Source organism: Macrobrachium rosenbergii, chromosome 56 (genome assembly GCF_040412425.1).
Source record: "Macrobrachium rosenbergii isolate ZJJX-2024 chromosome 56, ASM4041242v1, whole genome shotgun sequence".
In the NCBI taxonomy this organism is placed as follows: domain Eukaryota; kingdom Metazoa; phylum Arthropoda; class Malacostraca; order Decapoda; family Palaemonidae; genus Macrobrachium; species Macrobrachium rosenbergii.
In genome coordinates this window covers 77,073,863-77,101,826 of record NC_089796.1, presented here as the reverse complement: position 1 = coordinate 77,101,826, position 27,964 = coordinate 77,073,863, and the positions used below count along the sequence as shown (strand labels likewise).

Below are 27,964 nucleotides of genomic sequence, written 5' to 3'. Positions count from 1 at the left end.
GTACAGAAAACTCGATTGACCGAAGAAACTTCAGCGCATTTTTTGCTTGTTTTCTCTTGACTACAAAGCTTCCCATAAATCAGTTACGAAACAAGCACTTGATAAAACAGCCTCTTTCCTGTCTAAACTCACAATTATCCAATCGACTATCGAGAGAGATAATAAGTTGATTAAGACTGCTGTCGAACACAGGCTCTGTCTAGAGTAAGCATCTTCTATCAATATAGTTATTTTTGTAACTTTCTGAATTAAGATTCTTCTATATACAATTTTAGGTATACTAATCAATATTATGCTAAAATATTTACTATTTTCGCCTCTGTCACTATCGCCTAGTGCATGGGATCAATACGTTTCCTACTAAGCGAGGGAAACGTTCAGAAACAAACCTCTTCTCCATCCAAACATACTTGACGTGTCGTACCCGGTCACCAACGCCACCAACGTCGTGCCGAAGAATGTTGCTTGTGTTTGCATCATCTACTGGCACCTCTCCCGTTTTTCAGACTTTTAATTCGTCTTTTCATTCTCAACTGTCACCTACGGGGGTGGTTGGTTTAATTAGATTAGGAAGCCTGGTTTGGAACACCGGATTATTCAGACAAATAGGCGGGCAAACATAAGCAACTCTGAAATTGATAAGAAACTCTTCAAGTTCACATCTTTCGGGTATAGGCCTATCACTTACTGGGTGGTTGGTTTAGTTAGATTAGGAAGCCTCGTGCGGGTTACTAGATTCTTCGGACAAATAGACGGCTTAAGTACCTTTGTAAATGACACGAAACTCCTTAAGTTAATGCTTATCAGGTGTAGGCCTACCACCTCGGTCTATGACACCTCGGTGTCATAGACTTACTCTGACAACCCTTCAAAGCAGCGTTATCAGATAGCATCGTTATACATGCATTTGCATCTAATGGATGAGTGAATAGTTTAAACGCTGCAGGAATGAGGTGAAAATGAAAACAAAAAACATTTCTTAATCCCCTAACACCGAACGCCCCACCATTTTCAATATTCATTCTATATAGGGAAGTCTCTCCATCGTAAGGACCACTCGTTCTTCTCTAGAAAAGGGCGTTATGTTGCCAGTTTCTGAGACTGAAGAATATGTAGGATAACAGTATGCCTCCACAGGGGCAAACGAGGTATGTTGCACCTCAATACCTCTACATAAGATTTTTTCTTTTCAAGTTTCTTGTGCGTATTTTGTCTCTAGTTGAAGATGAATTTCTGTCTGTCTATATATATATATATATATATATATATATATATATATATAGTATATATAAAAATATATACATATATAAAAATATAATATATATATATATATATAATATATATATACACATATAATATAATATATATATATATATATATATATATATATATATGTATATATATATTATTATATAATATATATATATTTGTTTAAACAAATATATATATATATATATATATATATATATATATATATATATATATATATATATATATATATACCTTAGAGAAAATGAATCGATAGGTATATATCTGACCTGTTTCGCTTTTGAAAACTAAAGGCGAAACCGGTCAGGATTCATATCCGGGGTTTAATTTTCCCTGTGGTATATCTGTGTACATACACACCTACCCATATACCTTACGTTCCCCATCAAGGCTGTCTAAAATATCGTATACGCTTGCACGAGTACAAGGTATCAATAATCAATGTACGCCAACCAGAACGGACTTTTTTTAGTCACGCTATTGAGGTACTACGGTTATTACGCATTACTAAGGCCAAGCATTCTTTTTTTTATTATTATTATTCATAACCCATTAACAGTTCCGCGATAAGTTATAACTAACTGCCCGCCTCCCTGTCTGCCATCAGCCAAACGATGACAGGTTCCAAGACTATTTTGAGCCGTTCATTACCTTGGCAGACACGCCAGTGAACTGGCATTCTCTATGGGCCATGACACTGATTTAAATTCCGTTCGACCCAGCTATATTTTAGGCGCTTATTTGCCTCTTTTCACATATTGGTCTACAACGTGGATTTAACTGTTGTCATGGTGGCGTCATTTCAGAGTTTATAGATAGATAGTAGGTAGACAGAAGTTTATTAACCACAACACAATACAGTTATTAAAATTACAAGCATGTGGTCCAACAAAAGTACATCAGAATGGACATATCAATCTTTAGAATCAAAACACACACCTAAACTAGTACACTTGAAACCAAGCTATATAATATTTTCAGCATATTTATTTTTGCAATTAAAACTGTAAATGCAGCTAAATAAACGAAAACCTTGGAACCATCTAAGCAGAACCTTAGCTACAGCAACTTTTCTTGCAAACTAAATACACTAAATATGCTAAATATACTCTAGAAGGATAACCCCCCCCCCCAACAATCTCGAAGAGGAAGAAGAAGAAACAAGGTCCGGTGAAAGCTACAACAAGTCATATTGAATGCCGATCGCCGACTGAGTAAAAGTAACTTTAATACGATAAAGGAGAAAGTGACTCAAAGGGAAGCTACGTCAAGTCAATAATGAGTGGCCTGTAATGTTAACAAGGCCGTATCACGAAAGGTACGGAAAGTATTTGAAGGAAAACGTAATAATACTCCCTGTTTTTTTTTTTTTGTCTCTAAACCACATGCACGCACGTCACTAGCGCAGTATCACGGCATTTAGATTAATACCAGGACCTACTTACATACGTATATGTACTGTACATACATACATGCTGATTATATACAGTATATGTGTGTGTATAAGCGCTCGCGCGCTCAAGAGAGAGAGAGAGAGAGAGAGAGAGAGAGAGAACGTGAGTTTGAACCAGTTACCAAGCCTGAGTGACAGCACGATATCTGTGATATGAAGAGAGGATATTAGCATTAGACACAACAGGGCAAATCCATTAAGTATTCCCTTCGGTGATCAAGTAACTCAAGTCTTTGCTAGTTACATCTGCAGGAATGCTTTCGCCCCTAGATAAATAAAGCACCATCAAATTGGGCATAAAAAGACGGACGTATTTACGTTTTCTTTCTGAAAAGGGAAACTCGTAACCGATTGTGAATCGGCACCACTGTAGCTTGAGTGGTCTAGGTAGTACAGTATATCTAGACCGTGGCATGAGATATTATTCATTCATTACCGCTCAGTATCATCGTCCAGATTGTATTTCAGTCGATAGGGAAACTAATTCTTCTTCTTCTTCTTCAGGTATCCGGCTGGAACCGACGTTAATGTCTACTTAGGAGCGTGTAAAAATGACTATGATAAAACGCTGGCTTTGAGTCTAATGACACAGACCCTTCGATTTCTGTGACTTATGAAGGTAGATCGAGAGCTGGCTGTCGGAATCATCAGTGTTTATGGACATTATCCCTCAGTGCCACTGGCTAAAAAGCCACGATAAAGGAGTCCTCCTGGGTGGTAGTCTCGTTCTTCAGTGACAAATATGATACAGTAGTAGGTTCACATTTCTTCGTGAATTTTAATTCCATGCATAAACAAATGATACATACACAGATAGATATATACATATATATATATATATATATATATATATATATATATATATATATATACACATAGATATCCACACACACACACACACATATATATATATATATAGATATATATATATATATATATATATATATACATATATATATATATGTATATATATGTATGTATGTATATATGTGTGTGTGTGTGTAGTGTGTGTTTGTGTGTGTGTTTACTGGAGAGTGGAACAGCACATAGCCCATGTTTTAGGGTCTCTGATCTCTTCTATTGTCCATCCACCAGTCCAACTATAAAATGTTACCATCGTCAGCTAGGGTCAAAAAAAAAAAAAATGGCTAGGGGCTAGCAATTTCACCTCTGAAGACTTATTGAGAAGCCAGGTGACTAAATCTCTACACCAACCATGTATATACATTTATATTTATATATATATATCTACACCAACCCATTATATATATATATATATACATATATACATATATATATATATATACACACACACAATATTACAACATGATAATAATCACACTGATCCTTGATTTAAATGTCCAGCTTTACCACGGGGCAAAAGTAAATACTGACTGTTTAAGACTTTATTTCTAAGCTATTCAGAGTGGTAAAATTATATACATACACATTAAACATTATATATATATATATATATATATATATTGTATATATATATATATATATATATATATATGTATGTATGTATATATATATATATATATATATATATATATATATATATATATTGGTTATACGTATGATGAAGTACGTATATGTACACATTATAAAGCTAATCCTATTTTTTAACACATTAAAACGTACTGCATGAACCAAACCCTTGACCTTGTCCTACCACAAGATCAGTGGCGGTTGCCGATTTCTGTTAGTTTCCAAAATCTGGCGTTGTAAACGTTCCTTAAATCAGAATGAATTATATGCACTAGTACACTTGTATGAGAACTATACATATTTTTGGCTATTGCGAATAATATCCAGTTGTATGAAGTAGTCTAGCGATAAAACACCGTTAAGTTTATCTTGTTTGACGACCATCAAATTATCATTTAATAGTTTGCCCTTAAGTATACGTTTTCTATGTGCTTACCTTTCCATTGATGAATCGACTGATGCTATAGATTTTTACGATAATAGATCTCCCAAATTTGTTAGCTTTCACGTAGGATTTGGCGTTGAATACAAATATGCAATTGGAATTTTAAGATAACAAATTAGATATTCAGCCATTATTATAAAGAGATCTGATATCTCAGACTTAAATCATCGTCTGCCCTTATTCGCCAACTTTTGAGATCACCAGGGATTCATTATGCACAACCCTTGTTAAATACAATATGTTGATAGGCTAAGCAATTAGTCCTTATTAATATGCTTTATTTCATAGCTTGTGCCTTCATCCGAGAGGTATTAGAGGTAAATGAAGCACCCGGCATGAGAGTAAGAGGAAAACGCAAGAGAATTCGAAGATTGAGGGTGATGGCCGCTGACCCGAGTTTCGCATCCACACAAAGTGAATGTAAACTAAACTCTACATCGGCATCGCACTCTGACCAGCACAGCTGTTAGCAGGTGGTGCCGCAGCTGTTATTTTAGCTGCGTGATCGATACTGTACCGTGCAATTGGACATCTGCAAAGCTTTTCACTCTCGCGACGGGAAGATGAACCATGAAGAAGAATAACGCCGATGGACACCTGGAATAAGTGAGTACAGGAGACGCCGCTGCAATATGGCCCTCGTTTCCCGTAGAGTTAATTGGCTGTCAGTTCCACCTGTCTCTCTCTCTCTCTCTCGTCAGGACATTTTGTGGAGTTTTCTGCTTCTAACTTTAATTGGGGAGTAGTTGTCCGTATTTTACGCAGATTAGGAGTTCTTTTAAGAGTGTCATGTGTTCGCTGGAAGAGTGTGGCTGGATTTGAAGGGTGGGCTAGGCTGCGTATGTCTTTGGGATGGGCATGTCTTGGGCCACCTGCCTTAACCTTATAGGCTCGATTAGGAGTCTGATAAATGTAGGGTTATTTATTATACCCGTTGCTCGCTAGTTTGTCTGTTCTTGTATGTCCATGTGTAGTGTTTATATGTAAGCACACACACACACACACACATATATATATTATATATATATATATATAATATATATATATATATTTATTTATATATATATATATGTAATGTATATATAAGTGTATTTATACATTATATATATATATATATATATATATATATATATATATATATATATATATATATATATATATATATATATATATTTATATATATAAAATATATATATATATATATATATATATATATATATATATATATATATATATATATATATATATATATATAGATATATATATACATATATATATATATATATATATATACATATACATATATACATATGTATAAATTTCATATACATATATATATATATATATATATATATATATATATATATATATATATATATTATATATGTATATATAGTGAGTGTTTATTTATTGTCAGTAATATTCTAGCACAAAAGGTATGTTAAATTGCTGCTATGAAAATTTATTCTCTAGTCCTTGTTTTCGTGACCTCTCAGTAAACTGAAAGTACCTTTGGCCCAAATACCCTGCATCATCAGTCCTAACCATTAGCCGAGGCTAAGTTCAAAAGATTGAAGGTAATATGATACCCTAGGCTATGGTAGCCTAGTTTTGGAATCAGGCCTATACAGGTATATGAAACTTTTGTTTTTAGTCTAACCATTAGCCTAGGCTAAGTTCAAAAGATTGAAGGTTTTGACCAGGCCTACTGTTGCCTGTGTCTGGAAGAATAGGCACTGTGAGGTAGACTAGCCTTTTCGTAACTTGTTAGGATGCTTGACTTTCGTGCACTTTATGTACTTCAGGCTATTCTGTTGTGTGTTAGTTATTTGCACCTTGATTCACATGTTAGAGGATAATGTGGCAAAGAGTCTCATAATACTCTGTTGTAAATGGACTTGTTTGGTATTTCCAAACTTTTTCTGAACTTTTTTTCTGTGGAGGCATTGATCATTAATTAGATACAGTATTCTTTATTTTTCCAAAGAGAACACATTTTCATATAGAAATATTATTACTGGCATTTATTACATTAAATTACATTAACCAGACTATTAAGCCTAAAAATTAATGCCTACAGGACTGCAAAATGAAAAACATGTACACTGTATATACAGTGTATATATATATATATATATATATATATATATATATATATATATATATATATATATATATATATATATATATATATATATATATATATATATATATATCAACAAAATATATATATATATATATATATATATATATATATATATATAACATATATATATATATATATATATATATATATATACAGTTTATTGGCAATGAATACAATACTGCACTCCAGAGATGCTGGTTATAGCTGCACACTCGGGCTAATCTGCAATTGAAATAAAGGATGTAATGTAGATTTATTGGCAAAGAAATTCCTTTTAAGATTTCATTAATTTTGTTAAATATTTTGTTTACAGAATAATCTAACAATTTAAATTTAGTTAGTATAGGAATTATTTGATGAATTTCTTAAGGCCTGTTAGTCCACCACCCCACATGAACTGATTATGTTGTTTTGCTCTTTGCTCATGCACTTTTTAATACGAAGTTGCGCTCTGGTATCAGAACCTGTAATCATTATGTTGTCCAATTTATGCAGTATGGAAATGTGATGTTTCAAAGTCACAAAAGTTATATGTGATTTTTCAGAATATAACCGGTAGATAAGCTCCCCCACTTACTGAAAAAAAAAAAAAATTTAGCTGCTGTAATGATAAATAGCATGAAAAAATTTGCCTCTCATGCTGGTTAGTTTTCTATGAATAGAGCAAAATGAATCAGTGCAAAATGTTCCATGTGGATAAAAAATTATCAGAAATTATCATCACATGTGTTAAGGAAGTTATTAGTAGTATTATCACAGGTGATAGGAAAATGATAGATCGTGAATGTCACATACGTTAGTATTGCAATCAATCATTACTAAAACGTAAATTTTAGATTTGGAATGGAATTTGATTTGGATAAGCAACACTTGTGAAAGATGCAACAGAGATTTAGATGGTGAAAACAAATTGTGAGTGTTATTTTTTTATGTTTTATTAATATAGCTGCTAGTTTTTGTGAGAAAATTCTTTGCTGAGAGTTTAGATTTATTTTGTATTCTCAAATTATTTATTGCAAAACCCTGTATTTCATATATTAGAGACTATGCTTTAATGCATTTTTATATCACAGTTAATGATGTTAAGATCGTTATATTAGAGACTTTGCTTCAATGCATTTTTTTTATCACAGTTGATGATATTAAGATTGTTATATTAGGGACTATGCTTCAATGCATTTTTTTTAACACAGTTGATGATATTAAGGATCGTTATATTAGAGACTATGCTTCAATGCTTTTTTATATCACAGTTGATGATATTAAGATCGTTATATTAAAGACCATGCTTCAATCGTTTTTATATCACAGTTGACGATATTAAGATCGTTATGTTAGAGACTATGCTTCAATGCATTTTTATATCACAGTTGATGTTATTTTTACTTATTTTTTAAAGATATTTTAAGTGGTTCATTTTGAAATATATAAATTTCGATTGGTTGTGTGGGGTATTTTGAATGAACTGTTGTATTGATTTTAATTCATATTTTCTTTTTAGAATGTACCAAAGCTTTGGAATTTCTTTCCTGTTGAGGTGTAAGGTATATAAGTTTTGAAAAATGTATGGCAAAAAGACTTTCACCTCTGTTGTACCCAAGAAATTTTACACTTTTTGAAACGATAGCTTAGAGGAACTTGAAATTTCATCGTCCTTGTTATTTTATTAAGGTGGGTCAGTATCTCCAGAATTTGTCAAGAGAGAAGTGTAAATTTTATTTTTTGTCATTAGTACAAAAAAAAATGCCAATTGATAAGTAAGTATGTATGCAGTTCACGATCAATTGCTAAGGCGTTTTCGAAGTTGATTACCAAAACTTTTTTAGTTTATGTCAAGAAATTATATCTGAAAGCAGCAAATATGTTTCTTCAACTTCCCTGAGGCAAAAGAGGAAATTTATTAGTATTTTATTGAGCAGTAACCTACTCTGCTAAATAATGTTACTTTAGCTTCAAGAAATTTTTTAGTATGCGTTACGTTAAATCTTACGTTGATAGCCAGTATTTTTATGTAGTTTTTATGATGAGTGTATTTTATGATTACAAATCACGACAAATATACACTTGGTATAACTGTGATGTACTGGAATAATGTTTGGACTGAACATTTACCATTGAAATTGCAAAGACTGTTTTTCAGTTGAAAGTTATTACAGTATTCCCGTTAGTAAAATTATATTCATTTTTCACTAGGCTCTTTTTGGAATATCACTTGTGTTCAGGCTACTATCCCGTTTTATTTTTCCTTCCAGACGGGATTTAATTATATACCAATGTGTCTGATCTGTGACCATTTGTTCACCTTCCATCTAGTTCGTCTTTCTGTTTTCTGTAAGGTGACATTCAGGTAGTGTTCCTATGAAGTAGGGAATAGTTCCTCTTCATAGGCAGTCACAAGCAGACACCAGGCCATGTCTTTGCACTTTCTCTGTTAAGATGCAAATGTATTGCTTCCTCCAGTGTTGGGATGCCTCTTTCTTCCCTCAACCCCTGCCTTATCTCTTTTCCTAAAAGCTTGGGCTACAGGAATCATCAGGAGATATGTAGATTGGGGTTGTGGAGAATCTGGCCTTGTGCAGTTAGTGATTCCCCAAAGGCATTTTGGGCCATATGAAATAATACTTAATTATTTTTTTTATTTTGTACTAGGATACCACCTGCTTAGTTTTATCATTTAAACTGAAAGTAGCAGTGAGAATTACCACAAAGTCTCTTTAATTTTATGTTCAGTTGGAGTAGGACATTGAAGATTTAAGGTTCAGGGATGGAGTATGCATTTTACATTCATTCATCTCGGATAAAAATGACTTTTGTGTCTTGTGGAATAGAGAAAACTGCAGTGCAGATCAGAACAATTTTCTTACATGCCTTTTTATTAGGAATAATGTGGGTCAGGTTATGACTGTATTGGTAGAGATATGTCTTATGTCAGGTATCGTAGTATAGTATCAGGAATAAATTTCTCAACTTCCTTAGTTTGAGTGCAGGGAAATATTTCACATTCTTATTGGATATAATTAGAGCATTTTCTGTATGTAAAAGCTGTATAAATGCCATACATTTCACAAGTAACTCATCGAAGCTTTGTTTACTTGTTAATGCATATATCAAAACTGGATTGCTTACTTTAATTTGGGTAGCATATTGTTTCTGAGAAAGTATGCATCTTGTAGCTAACTTGTAAAATATAAAGATGGGAACTTGTTTGGTGAAAAAACATAGATTTTGTGATAGAAATTCAGTGATTCCATATCTGTGAACCTATGGGAATATATGAAATTAGAATTTCAGTGGGGGTATTATTGTAGATGATGGTAAATGCTCTTAGATTGTTAAATTTTACCATTTTTACGATTGCAGTAGTTCTTTTTATTTCAATGTTTTTTTTTTAATATTTTTGTATTTTATTCATATTTTAGGCAAATTTACAAAATCACAGTACTACTATAATCCTTATATGGGCTAAATCACAGTACTCTACTCCTTATATAAAAGTGCCACTGATACACATTTTATGAAATGTGATCACAGACGGAAGTGAAATTGCTTCTTCATCCTCACTGCTGTCCCTCCCTTTGTTAATGGGTCGGTTGTCATGATATATCTTCTCAAGCTATACCTATCGAAAGCATCTTCCCCCATTAAACTCTTCTCCAAGTCCTCCTTCATGTTATCATCCCTCTTGACCTTCTGCCCCAAGCAGGTTGCACCCAAGGCCTCATCATTCCTTCCTCCTCACTCAACTTGACCACAAGCCCATACCGTCTCAGTCTCAACTCTCTTATTATATCAGTAATCTTAGCACTTTTAATTTCTTCGTTTTCCAGCCTCTTGCACGGCAAGATTCTCAAAATCCACCTCAGCAACTCCGTTCTAACTTCTGGTCCTCCTTCCTTCGTAATGCCCAAGTTTCTGAACCATACAGCGTCACTGGTCTGATTAAAGTGCAAGACTGTACATCATTATTTCCAGTTTATTTGGTGTCCCCTAACAGTACTGTATTGGAAATTCTCTAAATGTTATAAATCTAGACCTCCTCTGTCTTATACAGGTAACCTATCCTCTCTCTCTTGCTGAACACCTAAACCTCAGTTTCATAATGCAACTGCTTTGAGGTTTTCCTTCTGTTACACCTTTAAAACCTTTTACTCTCAATTTCCCTTCCAACACTAAATGACCTCATAGGCCCCAATGCTTGGCCTTTGGCCTAAATTTGGTATTCAGTTTCCATTTTCATTTAACCTCAGTTTTACCCACATTTACCTTCATGCAATCCCATGCAAGAGATTCCAGCCACTCTCTTACCCTTGTTTGCAGTTCTTCTTCAGTCTGTCGTAATTACTGGATCATCTGCATGTAACATTTCCCACAGATTTTCATTCTTAATCCTGTCGTTCAATATTTCCATAACCAGTAAGCAAACTCCAACTTGAAACATTTCTGTTTTGCCATAGACTGTTATTACTGCTATCTTGTTCCTTTATATATCATTTCAACCAGCCTAGCTATCATTTTTGGCACTTTTTCATTCTTAAACACCAGTATACTACCCCCCACCCCCCCTTGGTATTCTATCGTATGTGTCTCCAAGAACATAAATGCACAGTCGAGCTTCTGATTGCCTCATAGCCTCTTCTGTATTCGTGTTATTATAGAAACTAAATTATCAGCTGCACTTCCCCCTCTAATGAAACTGTACAGCTGTTCACCAGTCTTCACAATGGCTTACAATCTCTCATCCAGTATTCTTTCTCAAAGCTTCAACAAATTTTGTGTTAGTTGATTCCTCTACAATTACCCCACTCCATAATCTCTCCCTTCTCTCCTAGTTTCCCCTTAACAGTTCCAGTATCCCATCTTCCCCCCTCTATACTAAGTACCATCAACATTTCATTTTGCACCTCTGGTGGTGAGCACAAACAGCAAGTGAACTCTGTCTTTGACAATGATAGGGGAGAAATGGACACATATGGTCTGTTCATTTTTCCTTACAGTAATCTTGCTTTGAACTGCACTAATAGGTCAGAATGGGGATGGAAAACTGCTTAGTCTAACGTCGCATATTACAGTGCATACCCTGTGTAGGCACCGATTCAGCTTATAAAGCAATAGAAATTAAAAAAATCAATTAAACTAGTGACTGTCTTTGTGTACAGTTCATGGTTATAGTTATCCTGACTAGCCTAAGCTTGGCGTTATTTGTTTACTGTAGCACCAGGTTGGATTATGACTGAAACATTTGAGATAGTGCTCCTATTCTAAAAAAAAAAGTTAATGTTCACACTTTTGCTTGTAAAGGAATGGTATACCAACAAAAATTTCTGTAATTATATGATGATGGGTCTTGCCGTAAAAAGTGGAGAAGTGTCGTACAGTATTAGATTATCCTTGTCCGAAACCACTGTAATAATCTTTTGTCACAAGTAAAGAAATTCTGTAGAAATAAAAAAAGTTACTGTTTTTCCCATATATATATATATATATATATATATATATATATATATATATATATATATATATATATATATATATATATATATATATATATATATACTGTATATGATGTAACACAATGGACGCCAGTGAAACCTCTCTTTATGATTTTTGACTTTTGTAAGGAATATTTCTTACATTCAGAATAAGCGGTAAATCAGATTTTTATGATATCAAAAAGAGAAAAATACTTTTACTTAATTTTCTCTTGCGGGCCACTTTCAAAATCAAACGGGGTCACTTTTGGCCCACGGGCATGGTCTTTTTAGCCTTTTATCGTAGTCTAGGCTAGCCTACATTCGCTAGGCGGCGATGCTTTAACAGAAGTGTTTTAACGACACAGTCGTCAAGAGCATCGCCATCGCAGAATAGGATATTTTAAATCTCATCTTTTAAAATTGCTGACATATTTACGGACTGTTTCCAGTTGCACTTCTGTAAACAGCAACTACTAGTGTACCAGCATGCTTGTACAAATTTTTTGATGCAGAAATAATGGCCATAAGCTGTAGTAAGTGAAGTATTCATTGAAGGAAAAAGGTCAGTGGGATTTGTCAGGGAGAAGTGAGGTAAAATACCAATGCTGTGTAGAACGAGGCAATTATTTTTGTCATACACATATACACATGAAATAACAATGATGTTTTTATGCTAAGTCTAAATACAGCGCTGTACTATATATGCGCACGTGGAAGTGGTGATACGAGAGTAGTTTATGTTTAAGGCTAATTGATGGTGAAACTGGCTGATAATTGAATCAGAAGCAGGATGGGCTGGAAAGGCATTGTAGAACTATCTAGTAGATTTGTTAAGGAAGGGGAATGCTGAACGGGCGATTATTCACAGTAGCTTCAGTTTTTTTTTTTTGTGGAGGTGAATCATTGATATTTATATTTTTGCCACCCTAAAGGGCCTCAGTGAAATTGCGCCACTCATGTCTTTCCCGCATTTTCACTTCACCAAATCTCCAATATTCATCTCCAGCCTCCCGTTTCGTAGTTCTCAAATAATTAGTCTGGGTTTCAAACTTGCCCTTAGGGCTAATTGGCGCTATCCTTATTTCCCCCAGGGTGGTGTTAAACACATGTCCAAGCAACTTACGTCTGCTTTTCATTATCACATCTACATATGGAAAATGCGTAATCTCCCTAAAATGGAAAACTGCAGTATCTGCAAAATTTTCGAAATTGAGATATGCCACCAATTGGGCTCGTGAAAAACTAATGCACAAGTTACTGCAGTTTCAGAATGATTTTTAAGTGCTTTATTTAGGGGGTCCCATTTGCAGTGTCTGCAAAATCAGCAGTAAGGCAAGGGAGTAAATAGCATTTTTCTCAGTTTTGTATTTTTGCAGATACTGCAGTCGTCCATTTTAGGGCGGAATATCCATCTTACGGCTGCATTCTCAACTCGAGATTCATTTCTGCGCATTAATACGGATCGTACGAGACAAATGTATAATATCACTTAAAGTGTATTTGATTTCCAAGACTTATTCATCCTGTTCATTGTTTGATTTGCCCCCTTTTTTTTTTTAGTGTTTCACTGAATCCTAGCTGAAGAGAACCTGTATGGTTATAGTTCTTGAATACTCTGTTTCCAAGACTTAAGTTGAACCAGTGTTGCCAAGCGTAGGGACATGTCCCTAAATTTTTGGAGCGTAGGGACGTTAGCCGCCTTCACAGTAAAGAATATATATTAGTTTAAAACGTACTCATGTGCTTGTAATATAGGAAAAGCAAAATTTTCATAGTTCACGACACTTTTTCTCATCAGTAATCTTTTAAGGAACAAGAATGGGTAAAAGATGACTTTCCATCGTGTTTCTCGTATTTCATAATATACGGTGTATTTTACTAAGCAGGCATTGTGAAACTCGAAGTATTTTGCTGATTAAAAGAGCATCAACTACATATTCTCTGTCTGTCATTGTTCCGTCGTTCTGTCTATCTCGAAGCATTTTTTAAATTATAAAAATTAAGTTAAGTATAGTTTAGTTTTCGGACCACTGACTGATAACAGCTCTCTAGGTCTGTCATTGTGACTAAGAACCTGTCTTATGGTTCTGACCACATTATCTCGGAATGAATTTCTATCACCATTTTTTTAATTATGACAGTCCGGTTCCAACCGACTGTGAGAACAAACAAAGGAAAAGGTTTACCTAACATTCCCCTGTAGCATCCTACTAATTATCTGCAAATTCAGTTTAGAAGACAACATCAACATTAGCTTTGTCTCTACTCAGATGCTTTGTTCCTGTCAAGTAAAGTTATCAGTAGTATTTTTAAATCCATACACTACAGTATTGCACAGTACGCTCTGATACAAATGTACGGTACCTGCAAATTTCTGCCTTTTTTTTTTAACCAGCTTATTCATTTCTCAACATTTTATCACTTTTCTTCACCAGCTTGTTGAGAAAGAGTGTGAATATTGTAATGCCGTTCCAATGTGTATATTCAGTCCGGTACCTTTCATGTTACAGTCAACACGCGTAATCAGTCATTACGCGTAATGATTGAAATTTCAGTCATCACGCGTAATGCATTTAGGGACATTTGATCCCCCAGGAGCTAGTACTAAACATTTGGCGAAGTCACATTTGACCCCTCAGGATTACTACTAAACCCGGCGAAACAGTGCAGGGTGACTGCTGTTTTGCCGTGTTTAGTATTAGCTCCTGGGGATCAATGTCCCCTTCATTACGCGTGATGACTGAAATTAGTCATTACGCGTAATGACTGATTACGCATGTTGACTGTAACTATATATATATATATATATATATATATATATATATATATATATATATATATAATTAATGTGTTTTATATGTGAATAGCCTTTACGGAGTTTGCTTGGGTAGAAAGGGAAACTGCTTACATAAACAGTTTACCTTAACATACCAAAACAGAACGAAAATGTTTCATTTAGAACTTAATTCGAGAAGAAACATCCAGCCAGCGAAAAATAGAAACGAGACGGGTTTGAAAGGCGCTTAGAAAAGAAAAAAACCTTTTATGTCCCAGCCATGGAAGGATATACCAAGGGTCAGCGTTATTCCCCTCAGCCACGGAAATCCAGACGAATGCCCATTGACATTCGACATTTTGCGCGGTCTTGCTGTTAAGAGAACGCTGCGGCAGTGTGTTGTATCTGACGTGCTACTTTGGCTTGTTATCTAAGCGTGTTTAGCACTAGCCCCTCGGGGATCAAAGTATTATATACACTCATTTCTGTATTGTGTGGTCGACAAATTATATTGATAAATGATATCTTCGTACGGCCGTCTGCTTTGCATTTACCGTACGGTGCTTAGCACTAGCACCTCGGGGTAGGTGACGCGTAGATAAGAAGCCAAAGTAGCACCGTACCATCTTCGCTTCGTGGTCTTGCTTGCGTGCCAGAACTCACATATATAATTTCATATTATTCCTGCAGTTTTGGATGGGGGCTGTTTATTCACCCGTGTTCTGCCTGTTTCTATGACTCAACTGAAAAAGTTGTTGATTACATTCAGTTAAATTTTGTTGAGGGGTTTGCTACAGCAGAGCACAATCTCCGGGCCTTAGTTCTAGACGCACCTAAACACATCTACTGTAGATGGGGTGGTTCTAGACGCATCTGGATGGGGTGGTTCTAGACGCATGTGGGGTTGGTTTTAGACGCATCTGGATGGGGTGATTCTAGAAGCATGTAAATGGGGTGGTTCTAGATGCATGTGGGATTGGTTTTAGACGCATGTGGGGGTGGTTCTAAACTTAAGTGGATGAGGATACAGGATGTGTTTCTAGGCATTTGCATTGGGGAGCCGTCACAGTGATGACTGCTGGCTAAAAAATAATCGCAGCAATCATAAGAATCACATCTTCGATTGAAGGACACGTTTCACCTGCACCACTGGTCTGGTTAAACTGTTTTGTGATCATAATGATATCTATATACTGGCCGCATCCACGCGGTATGTGAAATGTTGATATTAAGCAACAAAGACCTCTTAACTTCTCGATTTCCATACATGTTTTCGGTACAGCATTGAAATCAGACGAGAAATAAGTGAGGAAACTATAATTTTTCTCAGGCGGGATCCCAATTCACTCACGTTTTTTAGACCTATCCGTATGTATGTATTGGATTTCAATGGTTACAGGAATAGACGTATCAAAATAAGATGTTAAGAATCAATAAGTATGGCGTCTTCGTGACTTAAATAATATACATATATAATAGTAATAATCGTCATCATTTGTAGCTGTTCTGAATGGAATCTCATGTGGCAGCCGCCCATGAGATCATGATGCGTGAAATTCAGCCGCAACTAAACACATACCAGCAATACGGAATTTCTCAAGCCGTTAACTGTATCTTACTGAGACTCTCTCTCTCTCTCTCTCTCTCTCTCTCTCTCTCTGATTGCTTTTGAATTAACTCTACTCACAGAATGCTTGCCGCAAGATTGTTTCTTTGGAACGCAACCGAGGACATAAAATGATCAAATCAAGCTGTTCATCGTTTGACGGATTTAAATAACCTACCGAAGCAGGGCAAATGCTTTGGGAAGCACGGAAGCAGGAGTAGAGCTCCACATACTAGTATGGGAGACTAACTGAAATGTACCAAGTCGAATTTGAATTCTGTACCGATTCCACTGCATTCAGTTGCGGTTTGTTTGTGGTTAGCAAATCATGAGTTATCTGCAATCGTTATGATGAATCTCCCGTATGGGGTTAGTGCCGTCAGTGCACCTCATGCGGTGTACTGTAGGCATTACTTAAAAGTTCTTTGCAGCATCCCTTCGGCCCCTAGCTGCAACCCCTTTCATTCCTTTTACTGTGCCTCCATGCATATTCTCTTTCTTCCATCCAACTTTCCTCTACCGTCTCCTAACAATTGTTTCATAGTGCAACTGCGAGGCCTTCCTCCTGTTGGTACACCTTTTAAACCTTTTTACTGTCGATATCCCTTTCTGCGCTGAATGACCTCATAGGTCCGAGCGCTTGGCCTCTGGCCTAAATTCTATGTTTTCTGTTCTTATTATATTGAATCGACGGACATGAATTTTCTTTGAATCTGCTCGAACTGAGTCCATTTATCGTTGATTCGATGCCCGTATTAGTACAGCCATTTTCCCCAAGCCAGTTTCGACTCCATACATTGTTGACTTTGGTGTCAGGACGGGGAGTCATTCTCTCTCTCTCTCTCTCTCTCTCTCTCTCTCTCTCTCTCTCTCGGATGTTGGTTTTGCTCGATTGGACGTCGCTCAGGAAAATAGACCTTATCACTTGACACGGTCATCAGAGGAAGTGTGGCTTAGACCATGTGTCTGCGATCAATAGAAGAAAGAATGGCTGGTTGTCAGGATGGCTTAGCTAAATGGGATGGAATGGAACTAGACATAGAGAGAGAGAGAGAGAGAGAGAGAAATAATGGATCAAGAGCTCTCGAAATCTGCATATCATGTTATTTGCAATTCTGTCCTGTCGTCTCTACGTCATAGCACCGTTATACGGCCCTGGCCATGACGACTCTCTCTCCTCTCTCTCTCCTTTGCCCGTTTAAGGAAGGCTTTCAGTTTATCGTAATAGAAAATACGCGGCGAAGACAAATAAGTACGCCCTGGAACTCCTGAGCCGAAACGTCAGCCACGTGCATTGTGTTCTCTCCCTCTGAACCGGCCAGTCACTTCTTCCGTTGTGCTTTTTAACCATAGATAGAAGTATGGAATGTGCCATCTGCATCTCCTCATACGCACACATATTTGTGTGTATATATGTACAGTATGTGTGTACTTATATGTATGTATATATATATATATATATATATATATATATATATATATATATATATTTATAGGTATACTGTATATGTATGTATATATATATATATATATATATATATATATATATAGTATATATGTATATAATTATACTGTTGTATTACAGTAAAAGGCATTCTTGTATATATATATATAATTATTACTAAGTTATATGACCATATATATATATATGTATATATATATGTGTGTGTGTGTGTGTGTATGTGTGTATGTGTAGAATTTACTAACAACGAGCTATTTCCATATAAAAGAAAAAGTGACTCTCGAGGGAGACACTGTAGATATCACTACAACATTTATGTTCTCACTGCTAAATCTTGGATGAAACCTCTGTGCAGAAAACTTCCAAGTCAGCAGCTTCGTTCTAAACCTACACTGAAGGTCCATGAATATCCATCTGTATCTCACGCAAATCCTAATTATGCAGCTTTTTTATCGATTTGTCAGCCGTCATTCTTCCAATATGACCTGACCATCTAAAAAACCTTCCATCCATTCACCTGCGATAATCCCCCTTTTTTTTCTTTTAATCTCTGTTTATCTCCTCGATTTGTCTCCTTATTTTCACGAATTTCATCTCCCAAACTCTCGGTAAGACTCTACTGCTCGTAATCTCCTTTTTCTGTCCGCTCTCAGATTCTGAAATTATTGAGCAGAGGCCGCAAACTGGTATGTTGATCGTCCACCCTCCAGTCATCAAACATACCAAATTGCAGCCCTCTAGCTCCTGCAAGAAGTCTTATTTTATTTAAAGTTAAAGAAGCGGGCGATCGTGTGCGTCAGCAACACAGGCTCACTACTGTACATGGTTAAAAGTTTATAATGGGCCGCGGCTGAGAGTTTCATGGTCCGTGTGGATGCGAAAGATTCATACAGTATTATACGCTGTACAGAAGGACAAAGCTTCTGAAGAAACTTCAGCGCATTTTTTACTTGTTTATACGTTATAATGGAATGTTTATTTATAGAACTCTCCTCTAGATTTGCCCTCTCTCAGTCCGGGGCTTGTTTGGGGGGTGGTGGTGGGGGGGGACAGCCTCTTTCACCACTGGTCTTACGTAAGTGTACAGAATGACCTTAGTCCTAATATCGGTCTCGACTTACTCTTATAACCAATACCGCCATTTAGACCTTATGGGGACACCAGTTGACCCAATGAAATTATACGCGTGTAGGCCAACTCCCGAAGGTTAAAATAGGTAAAAGTAGTTATATCACTCCTATAATAGAATTAAATAAATGTCCCGGACATTGCTACCACGCATGTGTACTCCTGAAGGTTAAAATAGGTAAAAGTATCGATATCACTTCATTCTATAACAGAATTAAATGTTTCTGACAGTGCCACCTTTATTTTGAGAAACTCAAAACGAGGAAGTTATTCAAGGCAAAGTTACGATAGACTTATAAGTCCGAGAAGTAAACGTTGATTACGACATAGACGAACGAACTTTTCCCAAAGATTGTGCAACTGTGTATTTTCCGGAACGCGCCGAGCCCTGGAAGATGATGCTATTATAGGCCCACCCACGCGTTCACAATGAACGCTCAGCTTAGGAACTCATACGAAAACACCGAAAGGTTTATACGTACCGGGTTTTTCCCATGAAAAACCAGAACCCAAGTTACGGCAACAGCTTTCGCCGAATTGCGGAAGACTGAAATCTAAAAGAATCTAAAAGTAATCTCAAGGCGATGGGTTATGACGTTCAGTTTCTTAATGTTTCGTACGGGTCGGTGCACGAGCGAATGTCTCTTGTTTTGTGGTGGCGGGGGGAATCCCGCGCTCGGCCTTGTGAACCAACTACCAACTTCCCAAATCAGTCGACGCCGAGGTTTCGTTGAGTGTTGTACGTGAAAGAAGTGTCTGTGCCGATATTATTACTTTTTAATATTTATAAACGTACCCCACATTGGGGCGCCGTTGGAATTACGGGAGAATAAAGTAAGCCCTTGAAGATTCAGGAAGGTATTTGAGTGAAAACTTTCATTACGGACTTACAGGGATGCACATGTGCGTATGTCATGGGAAGCTTGTGTGTTTCAAGTGTGTGAATATAAAATATATATATAATGTATTCTCTCACGGTTTACCTCAATTTAAGAGCGAACGCGAAATCTGTATTAGATGCTGAATGATTATCTCATAAGATGCTGTCATGTCGATGTGAAGTTTGGCTTTGTTGTGTGTTGTATTTTGGCTTTTCAAACTTCTTTAAACTTACATATCAATTACTTCAGCTGAGTAATTTTTTGCTGTTGAGTTTTCTAAGATTTATGAAAAATGGAATTTATATAATAATATAATTTATATATATAAAATTATATATATATATATATATATATATATATATATATATATATATATATATATATATATATATATATATATATATATAAAGATTTATGAAAAAATGGAATGTATATAATAATATAATTTATGTATGTATAAATTATATATATATATATATATATATATATATATATATATATATATATATATATATATATATATATATATATATATATAATATAAATGTGTGTGTGTGTGGGTGTGTGATAAAATATGTACCCCTGCACACCTGTGTTTGAACATAAAATCCGTGTTGCCATGGTCATACTTCAACTACTGAATCAGTATATATATATATATATATATATATATATATATATATATATATATATATATATATATATATATATATAAATGTTTGTATACACGATATATATATATATATATATATATATATATATATATATATATATATATATATATATATATATATATATATATATATATATATATATATATATATATATATATATATATATGAAAGCCAAAACATCAAACGGTTAGCTGTTGAAGTGTATACAGTGATTGTTAATCATAGTTTCGCAGGAATGGGTGGATGGATCTGCCCAGGTATGATCATGTCGGGAGAATGGAAGAAGTATGGATGAGAATATTGTAAGAGTAAGGATAACTATAACTGGTAAGGTTATAGTTTTTAAATATAAAGTTCCATTATTTTTTATGAGTCATCAGAATACTCGTTAAATGGAAGCGAATGGTTATATTATTATTATTATTATTATTATTATTATTATTATTATTATTATTATTATTATTATTATGCAGTGCTGACTTAGGCCTGATTTTGTATTAGTGCCGTGAGTGCACCTCATGCGGTACACTGTAGGCATAACTTAAGATTCTTTGCGGCGTCCCTTCGGCCCCTAGCTGCAACCCCTTTCATTCCTTTTACGGTACCTCCGTTCTTATTCTCTTTCTACCTTCTTACCTTCCACCTTCTTTTGACAATTGTTTCATAGTGCAACCTGGAGGTTTTCCTCCTGTTGCACCTTGACAATCTTGTTACTGTCAATTTAGGCGCAGGATGACCTCATAGGTCCCAACGCTTGGCATTTGGCATAAATTCTATACCCTATGGCACTTATGTATATTATGTACATTATTTTTTGCTCAGTGAATGTTGTCACCACATAGAATTCATACTAAATTTGCGTGTAGCTTTCGAACGCAGTTTTTCAGTCAGAATAACTTTAAGCAGCAAGATTTAGTGCGCTGGTCTCCGCTTACGTGCAGCAAGAGTAGAAAACTCTCTCTCTCTCTCTCTCTCTCTCTCTCTCTCTCTCTCTCTCTCTCTCTCTCTCTCTCTCTCTCTGGCTGATAAGACCGTACGCTACTGCCCTCTCCCTCTAATCTAGAGGATTGTATAATATTGTTCGCACGCTCTCTCTCTCTCTCTCTCTCTCTCTCTCTCTCTCTCTCTCTCTCTCTCTCTCTCTCGACGATTCATGGGAGTGCAGTCACCTGCCCTCTTTAACAAATTTTAAATCGTATACATATGCAGTAGGTGTGTATGTGTATGGATAGTATATATATGAAGAGATCTGATTATATATGTATATATATATGTATATATATATAAATATATATGTATATATATATATAATAGATATTTGTAGATATTTCTCATATGAAACTCCATTTAAATGTATTTGATAATTTATTCCTTGGTTTCTTATTGTAATTCGTTACGGCGTCCATAACCTAGGTGTGGTGACGCCAGTTTTAGTAGCCTTAATTAACCTCTCTCTCTCTCTCTCTCTAAAACTGACAGAAATTTAAATCTCTACTTTTTGCTCAGGCCTGTCTTTCCAAAGTATCTCTTTCCATTATATATATATATATATATATATATATATATATATATATATATATATATATATATATATATATATGTATTTATACTGTATTTAATATATATATATATTTATATATATATATATATATATATATATATATAAATATATATATATATATATATATAGATATATAGATATATAGAGAGAGATATATATAAAGAGAGAGAGAGAGAGAGAGAGAGAGAGATTTGTTCGGAAAGAAAGAGCGGAGCAGAGATTGCAGATTTAAGTTTTATTTTACAGGCAAATAGCGACATGTAATGGATGCGCTGTTCTGTAAGGGTGGGGGGGGCGCCGGTTATGCACGAACACCGGCCGAGGAAGGAATGTATATTTAGTAAACACAACCACTTTAGAGAGATCCCACTGTGGTATTAAGGGTAAGCGAAGCGCATTTCGATTACAGCCAGAATTATTTGAACGGCAACCGTTTTCGTCGTTACGTGGGTGAGACTGAGACTGGCGATTTGCTGTTGTTTTTGCGTTTAGCCCATTGCTACCCTAATGCCGTTCTCCTTGCATTTTAATACGTTTTTATCTATTTGCCTATTTGTTAATTAATTTATTTTTCTCTTTTTTTTTATGTGTGGGATCTCTTCTTTCTGTATTTCCCTGTACTTCCTCTTACTTCTTTAATACATTTTTATCTATTTATCTGTTTATTAATTTATTTATTTTTCCATTTTTTTTAATAAGTGTGTTCTCGTCTTTCTGTATTTCCCTTTCGTTCCTCTTACTTCTTTACTTCTTTAATACATTTTTCTCTTATTTATCTATACATTAATTTATTTTTGTCTTTTTTAATAAATAGGATTTCTTCTTTCTCTATTTCCCTTTACTTCCTCTTACTTCTTTAATACATTTTTATGTTTCTTTATTAATTATTTTTTTTAATAGGTGGGATCTCTCCTTTCTGCGTTTCTCTTACTTCTTCCTTATGAACCTTAATATTCCGGCCGGCTGATGAAGAGTTAGAGGAACTTATTTCTGGTGATAGAAATTCATTTCTCGCTATAATGTGGCTCGGATTCCACAATAAGCTGTAGGTCCCGTTGCTAGGTAACCAACTGGTTCTTAGCCACGTTAAATAAGTCTAATCCTTCGGGCCAGCCCTCTCTAGGAGAGCTGTTAATCAGCTCAGTGGTCTGGTAAAACTAAGGTACACTTAACCATAATATTCTGTGGAAGCTAGAGGGGTATTGCGATCAGTGCACCTCACACGGTGCAATGTAGGCATTACATAAGGTTCTTTGCAGCGTCCCTTCGGCCCCTAGCTGCAACCTCTTTCATCCCTTCTACCGTACCTCCGTTCATGTTCTTTCTTCCATCTGACTTTCCTACCTCTCCCAACAATTATTTCGCAGTGCAACTGCGAGGTTTCCCTCCTGTTACACCTTTCAGACCACCTTTACTCTCAATTTTCCTTTCAGCGCTGAATGACCTCGTAAGTCCCAGCGCCTGGCCTTTGGCTTAAATCTTATATTCCTGTCCTATCGTATGGTGGGCTTTTTCCCATATGAATAGGGTTCATCTTTTGAATAATAATATAATAATGATATTTGCCTAGTCGTTAATAGCTACCTCCAAATGCGCGTCGGGTCTGATTCGCGTGTCATGTACACTTGACTGCATTAAATTGGGAATGATCGTTATGAGAAGGGGTTTGGTTTTTTTGCTTATTACACGTTTTACTTTTGTTGTTGTCAGTTGCTCGATTGTGTTAGAATGTGTCCCAGTTTTTTTTTTTTTAAGGAAGCCATTTTTATGTTTTTGCATTAATGGTCTTGGGTAATTGAGGGTGTGTTGGTAATTTTTTTTTCATTGTTCTTTGGGTGATCAGGAGTTGAACAACAACAACAACAACAACAATAATAATAATAATAATAATAATAATAATAATAATAATAATAATAATAATAATAATAATAGCATGAGTCACAGGAATGGTAAAGAAATCCACAGTGTTGTAAATTCATTTAGTTAATCTCTTTACATTTACACCACTGTGAATTTCCTCGCCAATAATAATAATAATAATAATAATAATAATAATAATAATAATAATAATAATAATAATAATAATAGAATATATTTGTGAGTGTTTGTATCCAACACAATTATCATTTTGCCTGACCTACGACCTCCAATGCAGGCACAATGTAATATCCCAGGCTTATCAAGCTGAATGCGTCTTCTCCAGTGTTTCCAGAATCTGCAATTATTCACAACCGCTTCAAATTTTATAGGATGCCTTACATAAGACAGAGAGGGGGAGGGAGGGAGGGGCGTTAGGAGTTTCAGGAACCACCTCCTCCTCCTCCTCCTCCTCCTCCTCCTCCTCCTCCTCCTCCTCCTCCTCCTCCTCCTCCTCCTCCTCCTCCTCCTCCTCCTCCTCCTCCTCCTCCTCCTAGTATCTTAAATTATCAGCCCGTTCTGTTCGTCGGAGACTTGAATATGCATCAGTTATGAATTAAGTTCAGTATGAAATATGAAAGGGCAGCTCACGACATATCATTAATAATACGTTTGCTGCAAGGACTTATTTAACGTTAATGAAAATTTCTGTGTTATTGCAGTCGTTCTCTCTCTCTCTCTCTCTCTCTCTCTCTCTCTCTCTCTCTCTCTCTCTCTCTCTCTCTCTCTCTCTCGTCAGTTTTTGAGAGCCGTCCAGTAATCCCTTGGAAAGACCCCTGTTGAATCCGCAGGGGGTGGCGAATTCCAGGTAGAGAACCCCAGTAATATGGGTCAAATTGAATCGTGTTGCATTATCCTTTTACGGTTTCCCCGGGGAAGAGGCTGTGTTTGTTAGTTAAGAGGGAATCGGGTCTTTTTAGGCGTTAAATTTAATTATCGTTACGTGGCATTAAAGGGTGCCATTTTCCAACGGCGTTTTAGAAGGGAGACTGGGCGAATGGCATCATTATTCTGTGTTTTGAGAGAGAGAGAGAGAGAGAGAGAGAGAGAGAGAGAGAGAGAGAGAGAGAGAGAGAGAGAGAGAGAGAGAGAGCGAATGCGACAATTACAGAAATTTTCATTATGTTAAATAAGTCCTTGCCGTAAACGTATTAGTTGAGAGAGAGAGAGAGAGAGAGAGAGAGAGAGAGAGAGAGAGAGAGAGAGAGAGAGAGAGAGAGAGAGAGCGATTACGACAATTACAGAAATTTTCATTAATGTTAAATAATTCCTTGCAGTAAACATATTAATTGAGAGAGAGAGAAACACTTTAATATTGAAAAATATCCATTATTCAACATCCATTTCCAAACCAGGAGAGAGAGAGAGAGAGAGAGAGAGAGAGAGAGAGAGAGAGAGAGAGAGAGAGAGAGAGAGACTTGGAACTCATATTTCCAAAACATGAAAGGGCTGTTTTAACCTTTCCGAATAATTCATGTCATGGATTGATTTGCGTTTTAGTCTTGGAATGTCAGTTTTCTTGAATTGCACCACGTCTACTGACACGCCATTTGTATCAGTCAGTCAGTCAGCTGGGTTCGACTTTCCCAAGTGCCACCAGTTACTGAACTGCTCGAAAGTGACTCCAGCCTCCAAGACAAACTTCGAATTGAGACGCTTGTTGTAAGATGTGAGATGGATGGACAGTTTGGGAACAGTGTCTCGAGTGGAATGGTTTTGTATGCCCAGTTCAGTGACGTTAGTCTGGAATTCTCCAGCTGGGATATTGACCTGATTTCTATGACTCTTCCTCTTAGAAGAGCTAGGATATTGACTAGATTTCTCTGAATCTTCCTCTTACAAGAGCTGGGATATTGACCTGATTTCTCTGAATCTTCCTCTTAGAAGAGCTAGGATATTGACTAGATTTCTCTGAATCTTCCTCTTAGAAGAGCTGGGATATTGACTAGATTTCTCTTAATCTTCCTCTTACAAGAGCTAGGATATTGACCTGATTTCTCTGAATCTTCCTCTTAGAAGAGCTGGGATATTGACCTGATTTCTCTGAATCTTCCTCTTAGAAGAGCTAGAATATTGACCTGATTTCTCTTAATATTCCTCTTAGAAGAGCTAGGATATTGACCTGATTTCTCTGAATGTTCCTCTTAAAAGAGCTGGGATATTGACCTGATTTCTCGTAGTCTTCCTGTGAAAAGAGCTAGGACTTTTGACCTGATTTCTCGTAGTCTTCCTGTGAAAAGAGCTAGGACTTTTGACCTGATTTCTCTGAATATTCCTCTTAAAAAGTTGGGATATTGACCTGGTTTCTCGTAGTCTTCCTGTGAAAAGAGCTAGAACTTTTGACCTGAGTTCTCTGAATCTTTCGTTTAAAAGAGCTGGGATATTGACCTGATTTCTCGTAGTCTTCCTGTAAAAAGAGCTAGAACTTTTGACCTGATTTCTCTGAATATTCCTCTTAAAAGAGCTGGGATATTGACCTGATTTCTCGTAGTCTTCCTGTGAAAAGAGCTAGAACTTTTGACCTGATTTCTCTGAATATTCCTCTTAAAAGAGCTGGGATATTGACCTGATTTCTCGTAGTCTTCCTGTGAAAAGAGCTAGAACTTTTGACCTGATTTCTCTGAATATTCCTCTTAAAATAGAGCTGGGATATTGACCTGATTTCTCATAGTCTTCCTGTGAAAAGAGCTAGAACTTTTGACCTGATTTCTCTGAATATTCCTCTTAAAAAGAGCTGGGATATTGACCTGATTTCTCGTAGTCTTCCTGTGAAAAGAGCTAGAACTTTTGACCTGATTTCTCTGAATATTCCTCTTAAAAGAGCTGGGATATTGACCCGATTCTCGTAGTCTTCCTGTTAAAAGAGCTAGAACTTTTGACCTGATTTCTCTGAATATTCCTCTTAAAAGAGCTGGGATATTGACCCGATTTCTCGTAGTCTTCCTCTTAAAAGAGCTGGAATATTGACATGATTTCTCTGAACCTTGATTTTAAAAGAGCTGGAATATTGACCTGATTTTTCGTAATCTTTCTTGTAAAGACCGAATATTGATTTTTTAAAACATTTCTCGTAAAGAAGAGAATGTTGACCTGATTTTACTTAATAGCAGAATATTGACCTGATTAAAAAAAAAAAATCTCTTACTGAACAGAACATCGACCAGATTTTTCGTAATTTTTGTCTTAAAGACTGAATATTAACCTGATTCCCCTTAACCTTGCTCTTATAGAGCAGGATATTGTCCTGATTTCTCTTAATCTTCCTCTTCAGAGAGCTGGAATATTGACCTGATTTCTCGTAGTCATCCTTTTAAATGAGTTGGAATATTGACCTAATTTCTGGTAGTCTTCCTCTTAAATGAGTTGGAATATTGACCTGAATTCTCTGAATCTTCCTTTTAATAGAGTTGGAATATTGACCTGATTTCTCTTAACCTTCCTCTTCAGAGAGCTGGAATATTGACCTGATTCCTCTTACTCATCCTCTGAAAAAAGTTGCGTCTTCTTTTTCTCATATTCATTGTTCCGCGGTTAAATAATACCTTGATTATTTCAGTCCCGTTGAGCTGTGTGTGCAAGATGGATGTATTAACGGAATATATGCAGTTTTCGAAGATTTTGTAGATATATTTTGTTAGAATTTCCAATGCAATTTTTTTTCTTTTTAGTTATACGGAATGATTT

General features: G+C 35.7%; 1 pseudogene; it reads left to right on the top strand.

The window, feature by feature from the left end:
* Positions 1-5,092: 5,092 nt before the first annotated feature.
* The window catches only part of LOC136836108 (peptidyl-glycine alpha-amidating monooxygenase B-like), a 117,382-nt pseudogene continuing 94,510 nt past the window's right edge, over positions 5,093-27,964 (top strand).